The following is an 11973-nucleotide window of genomic DNA, read 5'->3' as shown; positions in this document are numbered from 1 at the left end:
GATGTGTGAAAGGTGTCCTATTTTTCCAAATCCTGTATATGTTAAAATGGAAAAATATATCAGCATAGAGTATAATATTGACCTATCTCTACTGATCTGGGTTATAGTTCTTGCTTTGTAGGAATGTAGGTATGTGACCTTGGGTGAGTCCCTTGCCAAAGCTAGGCCTCAGTTTTCTCATATCTAAAATATGAGGACTGAACTAGGTGATTTTTAAGGTCCCATCTTGTTCTAAAATTCTATGATTCTATGTCGTAGTTTACTTTATGATCACTTTATTACAATTGTGATCTGTCTTCATTTTCTTTTATTTCTTGTGTCACTAATCAGTTTTTAAATGTGTTTGGGTGCTTTTTAAATTGTGATTTTTTTTATATTAATCTATGACTTCTAAAAATAAAACAAAAAATGAGTTTTTATGTCATTTGCAACTAAGCTGAAAGGAGAGTAAAGACTTGGTTACTTTTTCTATTTAAATGTACTGTTTTATAGTTACAAACATAATTTTAAATACTTGATCTTCTCTTCTAAGTGCATTTTATGTTCCTATAATTTAGATCTAAAGTTGGCACATTTTTTTCTGTAAAGGACCAGAAAGCAAATATTTTTGGCTTTGTAAGCCACAGACATATTGTGGCATATTCTTTATGTTTTTGTTTTTTACAAGTCTTTAAAAATGTGAAAAACATTCTTAGTTCAGCACAAACAAAAACAGGCCTCTGGCCTAGTTGGCCAACACCTGGTTTAGACTCTTTAACCTTAGTTGTAAACCTGAATGCCTCATTAAACGTGCTTCAACCCTTTATGATATGCATCATTGAGACCATAATTATGGATTCCACATTTTATTAGTTTTGACCACTGACTTGTGTCATTGCAAATGTGCCTACTAAGTTTGCATTGATTAATTGTTGGATAAGGTAAATTTAAAATTTTAAAGGCAAAAGAAGAGTATTAGTTACCTGTTATTTTAAATATATATAGTTTGAACTTAGTATTTAAGAAAGTAAATATAAGCACTACTACTGCCCTGATGAGTGTGGCTCAGTTTGTTGGGTATTGTTCCACAAAGCAAAATGTCAGTGGTTTGATTCTGGTCAGGGCACATTCCTGGGTAGCAGGTTGGGTCCCCTGTTAGGGCACATGAAAGAGGTAACTCATCAAAGCTTCTCACACTGGTGTTTCTTTCTCTTTCCCTTTCCCTCACTACGAGTAAGGTAAAAACTTCACATAATCTGTGTGTCTCGTCATAAAAAAACAAATTACAACAGAGTCCCAAGCCTGTAAGAATTTTCTACTTTAAGTAACTTCTTGACATGGATCACTAAGAAGTACAGCACTGTTATCAAGAACTATTATTGACCCAAAAGTCAACCAAGAAATGGAGACTGATCACTCGTTGAAAGAACTAAAGAAAAGCTGAAGGACTGAATAAATTGGAATAAATGATGTTTTTTACAAGCAGTGATAATTATAAAAGTCTAGCCCTGCAACTAAAAATTTAAAAAAAATTTTAATGGAATATTTACCCAATGGAATTTATATGTCATTGATCCATGAACTACTTTAATCACAGGACAATGTTCATAATGTGTTAAAGGAAAAAAAAACTGATTACAAAATAAGTATCGTGTCTTTATCAAGTATATATACCAACATGTTAACGTTGTTAAACTGTGGGTAAAGAAGATATTTTTTTGCTCTGGTGAGTAGCTCAGTTGGCTACAGCATCATCCCGGTACCCCAAGGTTGTGGGTTTGACTGCAGTCAGGGCACATACAAGAATTAGCCAATGATAGTGAATATAGCATCAAAACCAGAAAAGAATCAACCAATACATGCACAAGTAAGTGGAACAACAAATCGTTTCTCCCTTCCTCTCACTCTCTCAAAATCAATAATAATAAGTTTTGCCTTGCCTGTGTGGTTGGGCATTGCCCTGCAAAGCAAAAGGTCTCTGGTTCAATGCTCAGGTCACATTTCTGGGTTGCAGGTTCAGTCCCTGGTTGGGACACAATAGGTCAATACTTCTTTCTACAATCAAGGTTTCTCTTCCTCTCTCCCTCCTATTCCCTCTCTAAAATAAGAAAAATTTTAAAGTTTTTTTCCGTGACTTAATACGCAATTTCCATTTTTTTCAGAAGTAAGCAACATGTCTTGCTTGTGCAATAAAATTAAATTATAGTAAGCAAAGGTAATCTGAAGAGAATCTGAAAATGTGATGTGAAGAGAAAACATGGCCAAAAGAGATAATAGTGAGAATACCGGAAAGTGTAAGGGAGGTAGACAATGATATTACCAGAAGGGACATCAGCGAGGGGAACAAGTAATTATAAATTTTGTGTGTATGTGTGTATATATATATATAGAGAGAGAGCATAAAACTTTGATTCAGAAAGCATGGATTTGGAACCCAGTTTTATTACCTACCAAATCTTTACATATATATGTACGTATGTGTATATATATGTAAATACACAAATTTGTGTATATATATATATACATATGTGTGTGTGTGTGTGTGTATATATATATATATATATATATATATATATATATATATATATATCCTGGAGTTTTGAGGTCCAAAATTAAAATGGGATTATGTATAAGAAAATAATTCTTATAAATTCAAAATAAACCTTGAATTCTCTACAAGGTAATTTATTCCCAGCAGCAAATGAAAATGAAAGATGAGCAGAAACTGTATAGAAATCTTTAGTGCTAGGATAAGCTAAGCTTTCTTATGCCATTGCTCATTAGCTCACTGAATATGTCAAGCAAAGACAAAGTCAATTAAGCTCTTTAACATTATCATTAAAAATTATATTCTGACTTCCGCCAAGATGAAGGTTTAAGGTGGATGTGCCTGCCTCCTCACACAACCAAGTTTAGGGACAACTAAATATTAGCATCAGAAAACACAACCAGAACACGGAAAACTGAACTTTTCGGAAGTCCGCTAACAACAAATTCTTCGGCCCGACCGGTAAGGGGCGAAACCCGCGTCGGGTGAGGAGTTACAAAGGAGTCGACCCGGGCGCGGAATCCAGACGCCCGAATCCAGTCGCACGGGTTCCAAACCCAGGATTGGACCTAGTGAGCTACCCAGCGGCCCACCGGGTGAGCGACTACGGAGGAGTCAGTGGGGAGGCGGTGGCAGCGAGTTGACTGAAGTTGCATGGTTGCACGCGGGTGAGGGAGTGAGCGCTTGGAACGGCCCGGCGGCGGCGGCGGCGCCATTGCCATTTCCCTGCTCTGACCACGCCCCCACATACAGCGTCACAACCCAGCGACCTGGGAATCCAAGGCGCCGCTCCTCCCACTTAAAGGACCAGAACAGACCAAAAATGTCGCAGGCAGAACTCAAAGCCCCAGAGATAAATCTAAGTGACGAAGAAATAGCAAATCTCTCAGACGCACAGTTTAAAACACTGGTCATCAGCTTCCTCATAGATCTGGTGGACTATAGCCACAAATTAGAGAAACATATGAAGGCTAAATTAAGGGAAATGAATGGAATTCCACAGGAAAACCATAGAGATAAAAAAAACTGGGACTCAAATCAATGGAGTGAACCAGAAGGAAGAAAAAAATGATCAATCAGAAAGGAATGAAGAAATAAGAATTCAGAAAAATGAGGAGAAGCTTAGGAACCTCCAGGACATCTATAAACGCTCCAATATCCGAATTATAGGGGTACCAGAAGGGGGAAAGACACAACCACCAGTGGAAAAACTATTTGAACAAATAATAAAAGAAAATTTCCCCAATCTGGCAAAGGAAATAGACTTCCAAGAAATCCAAGAAGCTCAGAGAGTACCAAAAAAGTTGGACTCAAGAAGAAACACACCAAGGCATATCGTAATTACATTAGCCAAAATTAAAATGAAGGAAAGAATCCTGGAAGCAGCAAGAGGTAAGGGGACAATCACCTACAAAGGAGTCCCCATCAGGCTGTCAGCAGATTTCTCAAAAGAGACCTTACAGGCAAGAAGGGGCTGGAAAGAAATATTCCAAGTCATGAAATCTAAAGACCTACAACCAAGATTGCTCTACCCAGCAAAACTTTCATTTAGAACGGAAGGACAGATAAGGTGCTTCTCAGATAAGACCAAATTCAAGGAGTTCATCATCACCAAGCCCTTATTATATGAAATGTTAAAGGGACTTATCGAAGAAAAAAGAAGTTAAAGAAACATGAACAGTGAAAGGACAACAAACTCACAGTTATTAACAACCACACCTAAAACGAAAGCAAACTAGAAGGACAGCTAGATCAGGAGTGGAAACATAGAAATGAAGATCACATGGAGGGTTAGCAACAGGGGAGTGGGAGGAGGAGACGGGGGGAGAAGGTACAGAAAACAAGTAGCATAGACAGTAGATAGAAAATAGATGGGGGGGGGGGCAAGAATAGCATGGGAAATATAGAACCTAAAGGACTTGAGACACATGGACATAAACTAAAGGGGGGTAATGGTGGGGTTTGGGGGGGCAGGGTGGAGGGGAATGAAGGGGGGAATAGAACAACTGTAACAGCATAATTAATTCAAAAAAAAATAAATAAATTTATTTAAAAAAAATTATATTCTGATGATGTATACTGTAAAAGGGTACAAACTCAATTCATACTCTGGGCAGAACAATGGGATAAGCTGAGATTTAAAGTCAAAGTAAATTGCAGAGTTAGCAAAATACTCTTTTTTTCAATACACATGGTTAGCTGTTTTATTATTTGCATCATCCTAACAAATGACTTATAATTCTTTTTTTAAATATATTTTACTAATTATGCCATTGCAGTTCTATTTCCCCTTCTTCATTCCCCTCCACCCTGCACACCCCTCCCCCACCATTCTCCCCTTTAGTTTATGACCACGTGTCTCAAGTTCTTTAGATTCTATATTTCCCCTACTATTCTTGCCCTCCCCCCTATCTATTTTCTACCTACCATCTATGCTACTTATTTTCTGTACCTTCTCCCCCCTTCTCCTTCTCCCACTCCCCTGTTGCTAACCCTCCATGTGATCTTCATTTCTATGGTTCTGCTCCTGGTCAAGCTGTCCTCTTAGTTTGCTTTTGTTTTAGGTGTGGTTGTTAATAACTGTGAGTTTGCTGTCCTTTCACTGTTCATCTTTTTAATCTTTTTTCTCTTAGGTAAGTCCCTTTAACATTTCATATAATAAGGGCCTGGTGATGATGAACTCCTTGAATTTGATCTTATCTGAGAAGCACTTTATCTGTCCTTTCATTCTAAATGAAAGCTTTGCTGGATAGAGCAATCTTGGTTGTAGGTCTTTGGATTTCATACTTCCATCCAGCCCCTTCTTGCCTGTAAGGTCTCTTTTGCGAAATCAGCTGACAGTCTGATGGGAGCTCCTTTGTAGGTGACTGTCCCCTTTTCTCTTGCTGCTTCTGGGATTCTCTCCTTCATTTTGATCTTGGCTAATATAATGATGATGTGCCTTGGTGTGTTCCTTCTTGGGTCAAACTTCTTTGGGACTCTCTGAGCTTCCTGGATTTCCTGGAAGTCTATTTCCTTTGCCAGATTGGGGAAATTCTCCTTTATTATTTGTTCAAATAAGTTTTCCACTCATGGCTGTTCCTCTTCCCCTTCTGGTACCCCTATTATTTGAATGTTGGAACATTTAAAGATGTCCTGGAGGTTCCTAAGCCTCTCCTCGTTTTTTTGAATGCTTGTTTCTTCATACTTTTCTGTTTGGTCATTTTTTTCCTCCTTCTGGTCCACTCCTTTGATTTGAGTCCCAGTTTCCTTTCCATTACTATTGGTTTCCTGTGCATTTCCCTTCATTTCAATTAGTTTAGCCTTCATAGGTTCCTCTAATTTGTGACTAAAAATCAACCAGTTTTGTGAGCATCCTGGTCACCAGTGTTTTGAACTGTGCATCTGAAAGTTTGGCTATTTCTTCATCCCTTAGATTTATCGGCTCTGGGGCTCTGAGTTGTTCTTGAGGCATGTTTTGATCTGTTTGTGTCTGTTATGTATGAGGAGGGGAGCCTTAGTTGTTCACCAGGGTGGGGCCACCCAGGTCACTGTTTTGTGACGCTATATGTGGGGGTGTGGTCAGAGAGGGGCCACCCAGGTCGCTGGTTTGTGACGCTGCATGTGGGGGCGGGGTCAGAGAGGGACAATGGGTTCCCTCTGCTGCTTCCTGATGCTGGGGCTTGCGTGGTCTGTCTCACTGCCTGCTCCTTCACCGGTTTATCTGCGTGTGATTGTGTGACCGAGATCAGCCCTCAGTGGGTCCGCCTGCTTCTCCACACCTGGGATCTGCCCACGGCTACTGGCGCACCTGGGTCAAGCTCCCGGGGTCGGTCCGGTGGATCTTTCCTGCCTGACCCCACTCTGCTGCTGACTCTGCCCCTCTTACCGGTTTGGCTGAAGGGTTCGTTATTGTCATACTTCCGTATAGTTCAATTTTCTGTGGTTTGGCTGTGTTTTTGTTGCTAAAACTTTATTGTTTTTAAACTTGGTTGTGCGAGGAGGCGCAGTGCTTCCACCTACGCCTCTATCTTGGCGGAAGTCTCCGCAAAATACTCTTTAAAAAAACTAGTTAGAGCATGGAAGGTGTGAAACAATAGTATGCACAATGATGTTAGAATGATCTGGTAATACCAAACTGTGACCAATTTTGAATGAGTTTTTCTTTTCACTACTATCTCTGGAATAGTACCTTGGTTTGTACTGGGTACTAAATAAACAGTACTTGAATAAAATGTACTTGATACATAAATTTGAAATGTATTCTGGAGATAGGAAGCATGTTTTCAAGACTGGAAAGGGTGTATTTAAAATAATTTAACCAGTAGCAGAGGGATAGTTGGGTGGAGCAAGGAAAGGTTATATAGACAAGAAAATCAATTTAGAAGCACTGGTGAAAAAGCCCACCTGTGATAAATGGATTTATCAAATGTTCCAGCCTGAAGGGTTGATAGTATGTGCCTGTGCAATGTTTTGAAAAGGAGTGTGGTGATTTACTAGTTAGAGCTCAGAGCTAAACTCTATATAGCTAAGGTCTAAACTGTGGCAGAAGCAGTGAGAATTAAAAGAAAGGACCTGGAAGGTATTCTGGGGTAAGACTGACTGAATTGATGACACACTTAGATTAGTAGGATAAAGGACTCAGCAGTTAAAGTTCATTACACTACTGAGTTTCTCTAGTGAGGCTTTGCTTTTTTATTTAGGAAAGAAGGCCCTTCCTGCATACTTCTGTCTACATCTCTTTAGACGTGCTTAGATTCTAGGGAGGCTAGGAAATTGAGTACTGAATTCCTAGTCTCAATAGTAGAGGATGGTAATAGGAACATAGTGGGAATGGATGAGAGTAATCTAATCTACAATCTATCATATTCTGAAACCCCCACTCTGTCTGATGGCATTCTATGACTCTAAGACTTGGTATTAGTTTAGAACCAGTGTCCAGTAAATTCTCAAAACTAAGCACAATTTTGCCCTGACTGGTATGTCTCAGTTGGGCATCATCCTGCAAAGCAAAAGATCTCTGGTTTGATTCCCGGTCAGGGCACATGCCTGGGTTGTGAGTTTGGTTCCCGTCAGGGTGCCTGGGAGAAGCAACTGATCAATATTTTTTCTCTCACATTGATGTTTCTTTTCCTCTCTCCCTCCCTTCCTCTTTCTCTAAAATAAAATCTTAAAAAAATGTAAGCATATTTTTTCTAGTGTGAAGCTTCTTTGATAAGTATCCAAAGATCTCTTTGGAGGACTAGGAGGAATAGTCATAGTGATATTACCATAGAATTTTTCTCTTAGGTTATTTGCCTAATCTTATTGCAAGGTGTCCTAGGAAGTAGGTGAGAGATTGTGGCTCTCTTTGCTAGTTTGGAGGGGTTTTTAAAATATACAACGACTAAGACTTTAGTATTTTACTCATCTATTTTGACTTAGTATTCTACTCATCTAATAGATCCCATGATCTATTAGATATTACTAAATATCCCTGCTGGTCAGATCATTCAGTTACCAGAAGGTCCTGCTCTTTATTCCTAATCATGCCCATTTGTCTCTGATAACTGAGTTTTCTGCCATCTAGGAATCTATATCACCTTTGAAATCATGGCACCTGTACCAACTGTAGCATTCGCCAGCCAAAGAGAAACACCACTAGTACTTTTCAAAGATCCTGACTCATCCTTTATTATCGTTGGTATTTAACTAATCATTAATAAAAAGATGGGGGAGCAAAGGAACTTAGACATTGAGCTTAATATAATGGAGAGCATGAACCTCTTCCCTTTGCCAGGAAGCTATAGCTCTTCACACTCCAGGTGGTTATAATGTCCCTCTCTTCCCAGGGAATTAGCACCTAATTGTTGGGGGCAGGGGAAGGGGATGGAGGGGGCAAAGAGGGAGCTGCTGAACTACAAAGGCCTGTCAGTCTAACTAGGGGGTATAAGTCCATCCAAAGCCCACAAAACTTGGGAAATTTATTGACCAATTTGGAAAAACTTCTGGTCTTTTCCAAGCCCGAACTAGGGAACAAAGAGGCGCTCCCCGCTTTCTTGCCCGGTAACCCTCATGTGCCTGTTCTGTCCATGGCCACATGTCCCTAGCAGCAGCATAGCCATTGCTGTATGGGCTTCGCATACAGTGTCTAGGAGAGCGCCCGAATACTTCAACACAGTGGACTGCAGCTGGAAACACATGCATACTAAGTAAGCCAGATGCTGGACTGGACCGGACTTTAATATGGAGCAGAAACTCTGGGCAATGACCTTTATTCTGGCCCTACTGAAGACAAGATTGGACATTTTCTTTTTCTTTTTTTTAAAAATAATTTTATTTAGTTATTTTTCAAGGACAGTTTTTTGTCTATTTCTCCCATCCCAGCCTCCCCCCCCCCCCGCCAAGATTGGACATTTTCCATGGTGAGACAGAGATGGGATATTGGGAAGTCAGGAGGGGAAGCCTCTTAATTTTACATTGTCAATAAAGTTCACCACATAAACCTATCCTACTGCAAGGCTATTAGGCAATTCTTTTCTTCCAGTCACTGCAAAAACTCTTTAATTGATATCACCTTCACCTGTGTATTTCTTAAATTCTTGGTGAAGGGAATGTACTTAGCACTCTAATGATACATGGTTACAGGTGAATTACACTGAATTTAGTGGTAAATTCATAATATAAATGAACAAATTCCATATTCTGTAAATTAAGTGAGCCATGCAGTGTTTTATGCACATTTTCATTGCATGTTACATTTTGGAGAAATAAGCAGAAACCTTATACTGAATAGCCCAGGAGTTGTGATTAACATTGGGTATCACAAGAAGCTTTTTGTTCTTTTATGAGTCAGTATCCCAGAGGCATATCAACATCAGGGTAATTTGAGAAGTGGTTAAAAAGGCACTATTTGCAAAGGCAGGGTTTAGGGAAACTTGGAACCTAGAAGAACTTGATAAGAGCTGAGATCCTCATGTGGAGAGAGCTTGAGAAACAAACATTCTCACCTCACTCCTCCATTCCATTCTTCCAGGACTCTTTGTTGGCCTGATCCAACTAGAAGCCAGGGAGAAAGGGATATAATTCATAAGAATCAATCTGTGGAGAATGGAACATGGAGAAAGGTGGGCTATTGATCTGGAGAGGCAAATGGAAGAAATTAATTACATTAATAAATAATACCTTTCCTCATCTGTCCAATTTCTTTGTTCTGTCTGTTTCTGAGAATAACTGACTTTACAATATTTTAGAACTTACCACCCTCTAACCTATAGTATTTGTTATATCATCCCCCCCGCCAAAAGCGTATATTTTGGCATACAATTTATTTTAAAGTCAACAAAGGCTAAATGAAATTTTTTAAATTGTTTTCACCAGTGGTAAAAACATTTTAGGCAGAGGGAAATGCAAAGGATTAGACATATAAAAAGAACAAAAAGACACATAAATGGAAACATTGGGTTTTGTGGAACTATGGGAAGTCAGAAACCAGTAAGAAGGCTGGCACGATTATGAAAGATCTTTCAATGCCAAAAATTTGAGGTTTTTCTTATAAGCTGTGGGGAAAACCAGGAGAATAAAAGCAGTATCACTGGTTTAAAAGGTAAACTGTAGGAAACTAGATAAAGGAACAATGAATTTACAGTGAATAAAGTTGAAGCAGAATGAGTTTTGCAAAATGGCTATTAGAGGGTGATGGGGTCTCAGAGCTAGGTAATCTTATTTACTGATGAAGAATTTTAGATGACTTTAAAAAAGGTTGAAAGGACCAGAAAAGGAGTGAAGAAGGCAGTGGCACTTACAACCCGCTGCAAACTCCACATGCCTTTCCAGGTTATCAGCCCTTCACTGCCCCTTCCCATAGGAAACATCGAGAAATGACTGTTTAAACGAGTACAAAGTATGTTTGCATTGCTGGAGAATTAAAAAAACAAAACAAAACACGTGAGCTCGAAGAATAAAAAAGGGAAAGCTGTAATTGCATGCAGTTTGATGAAAGTGAAATGCAAACGGTAAGATTATGATATTTGGAAGCAAATGGGCTCTTTAGGAGATTTCTGATGAACGAAACCGAGGGTACTTACGACTTTGGGTAAGTTTAATTTTAAATTCTAGATCTAGAAATCATATTTTGTATGTGCCCTGACTGGTCGACGCACTGATAAACTTGAGCTATCCACCCAGGGTTCTTTGCAAGGGTGTAGTTTATGTCCATTTTTCAGGTCGAGGGGTAAAACCTGGGCAATTGTTGGGAAACCTTAGATTTGCCCCAAAAAGAATATCGATATTTTTCTCTGGGGGTAGCGGAAGGACGCGATGCTGGCTGTGATTAAGATCGGGGTGTCAAAGAACCAAAACACGCTGTCACCTGGGGAAGTCCTCACAGACGGAAAACAGAGCAGAAGCACCAGCCCCGCCTCTAGTGCCCCGGGACAGGGCGTAGTCTTCTCCCTCCCGCGTTGAGCGAGGCGGGCGTGTGGCGCAGCCACGTGACTACGTGGCCGCAGGAATACCGACGCATGCGCGCCGCGCGTTCTCTTCCGAGGAGGCGGCTGAGGCGCTGGTGGCGGCGCTGTGAGGGCTGTGGGGACTGAGACCGTGGAAGTGCTATCTTCGGCTCCGTTAGCCCCGACTGCGGCTTATGGCAGTCAGTCGCATCCACCGTCAGGTCAGTTGGGGCGAGCGCGTTGGAATTGGCTGCAGGGGGTGACTTGCTGGGCACGAAAGGCTTGCCTTGTTTCAGGCCGCACTGGGGCCGGGTCCTCAGTCTCCCGCCGGGTTTGCGGCCTGGCCTCCCTGCCCTCCGCTCCCAGCTGTCCGTTCCTTTCCCCTTCCCACCTGTTGGTGGAGCATTTGCGAGGTTTCTTTTCTTAGACAAACGTTTCTCTGAGGGGCGGGGAAGTGTGGGCCTCCACCTTGATTTAGGGCGCGTTTTGGGGGGTAAGTCTGAAGCCCTTGCTCCCTCAGTAGCTGGAAACAGTGTGGCCGGAACGGCTGGAAGTGGAAGACGCTGACTAGTAGCCGACAGAACATAGTGAAATATAATACAAATTCTGTTAATAAAGCTTAATTTAGGCGTCGTGTAGGACGCGTTCCGCATTCTGACCACATAAGCCACATTTTTGGGACCCTGAGGCACAGCACTCCAGAGATAAGCCAAAACTTTTGCCAGGATAGGATAGAAGCAGAGAAATCTAGACATTGAAGACCTTGTGAAGAAATCTGTTAAAGAATAATGTCTACTTTAAGTTAATAAGTAGTACTGCTCTTAATGTATGATTGATGATAATACTAGAACATTGTATTATTTTATGCCATTGGATTGTTACTTTAAGGTGATTCGGCGACTGCTCCATTTTGTTCAGAAATACGTTAAACTTTCCCTACAGCTGGAAAGGTTGAAGCTTAAAGCAAGTTTCGTGGATGGAGGTGTGGAGCTTAGGTTGGAACTTGAAGTGTTTGGGGTTCTGTGGGAGCCTAAGTGG

The 11973-nt window shown here is 40.6% G+C and overlaps 1 protein-coding gene across 2 annotated transcripts in view; it reads left to right on the top strand.

Moving 5' to 3' along the window:
- Positions 1–11041: 11041 nt before the first annotated feature.
- PRPF39 (pre-mRNA processing factor 39) overlaps positions 11042–11973 on the top strand; it is a 55703-nt gene continuing 54771 nt past the window's right edge. For both annotated transcript variants that reach the window (XM_037158259.2, XM_037158257.2), the window contains exon 1: positions 11042–11156. The gene's annotated coding sequence lies outside the window, so the exon portion shown is untranslated. The remainder of the gene's footprint in view (positions 11157–11973) is intronic.

The sequence above is a fragment of the Artibeus jamaicensis genome, unplaced genomic scaffold (assembly GCF_021234435.1).
Source record: "Artibeus jamaicensis isolate MK-2021 breed Jamaican fruit bat unplaced genomic scaffold, CSHL_Jam_final scaffold_286, whole genome shotgun sequence".
Classification (NCBI taxonomy): domain Eukaryota; kingdom Metazoa; phylum Chordata; class Mammalia; order Chiroptera; family Phyllostomidae; genus Artibeus; species Artibeus jamaicensis.
This window is presented reverse-complemented; position numbering and strand designations above follow the sequence as displayed.